Genomic DNA, 1,431 nt, shown 5'->3' with positions numbered 1-1,431 from the left:
AATGAGTGATGATCACCTCATTTACGTTAACTTTCATACCCCAACAAAAAGCATCCTCCACTTGTTTAACGCGTGCATGACTGCTAAAAGTTCTTGTTCGTGGACCGGATAATTCCTTTCAGCTGGTGTCATTTGCCTCGATTCGTATGCAATTGGTGATGCCAACTTCCACTCCTTTCCCTTGGAACAGCGCCGCTCCAAGACCTGAACCGCTAGCGTCAGTGAATAGCCACAACGGATTGTCAGAGTCGAAGTCAATGTTCTTTAAAGTGAGGTAATGAGGTCATGAGACGTTTAATGTTGTGAAATGCATTATCTTCTTTTGTTGTCCAGTGAAACTTCGTTGAATCTAATTTACTGCTTGTCAAAGGGGTAAGCTTGTTGACATAATTTTGAAGACCCCAGATAAATTTCTTCATCCATTGTACCGTTCCTAAAAATTTTTTCACCCCTTTTGCTGATTTTGGCGTTTTCCAATCTACTACTTGCTTCACCTTTTCATCATCTACTCTAATGCCTTTTGCTGAAATCCAGTGGCCCAAGAACTTGATCTCCTCACGAAATAGTTTGGTCTTCTTTTGGCTGCAGTATAAATTGGCTTCTCGAAGGCGTTGTAAGACTTTTCTAGTGTTTTCTACATGTTCAGCTTCTGAATTTGAAAATACAACAATATCGTCCAAGTAAACGACGCAAATATCATTTAAGTATTCTCCTAAAGCTTCTTCTAATCGTCCTTGGTGTGTACTCGGTGCGTTTGTAAGACCCATCGGCATGACACACCACTCATACAAACCCCACGGTGTGTGAACTGCTGTCAATGGTATATCAGCCTCTCTCATCCTGGTTTGAAAAAAAGCGTTGGTTAAATCAATAATTGAAAAAAATTTTCCCGTAGCCACCAGCCTGACCAACCGGTCTACATTAGGTAATGGTGCGCGGTCCCTCACGGTCAGGCTGTTCAAGACGCGGTAGTCGCATACCCATCTTGGAAGTTCGTTAGGGTCCTTCTTCGGAATGATCATACTCGGAGAAGCGTATTGACTCGTGGATCGTCTGATTCGTCCGGCTGCGAGATGTTGATCAACCAGCCGTTTCCACGCATTCATATGTTTCGGCGGATAATTGAATTGTTTCTCATTGATGATTGCGTTCGGATCCTTCAATATGATCTTATGTCTTACTTTTGAGCTCTCATTTTGTAAGCGTTCTGGGAATGTTCCGTCGACAAACAGGCCTTCATCTTCCGCCTCGTCTGATACTGCCGGGATGTCAACTGGGAAGAGATCACTAAATTCGGTGAAAAACTCTGCCTCCAAGCGCTCCCCTCTGCTCTCTACAACTTCACCTACCGCTGCTGCCATCTTCTCTGGTCTGCTCACTGCTTCTCTCCAGCTTTCTCGATCTCTCACTTTCGGCTCAACAATACGCGGC

The sequence above is a fragment of the Melampsora larici-populina genome, assembly GCF_000204055.1.
Source record: "Melampsora larici-populina 98AG31 unplaced genomic scaffold MELLAscaffold_33, whole genome shotgun sequence".
NCBI lineage: Eukaryota > Fungi > Basidiomycota > Pucciniomycetes > Pucciniales > Melampsoraceae > Melampsora > Melampsora laricis-populina.
This window is presented reverse-complemented; position numbering follows the sequence as displayed.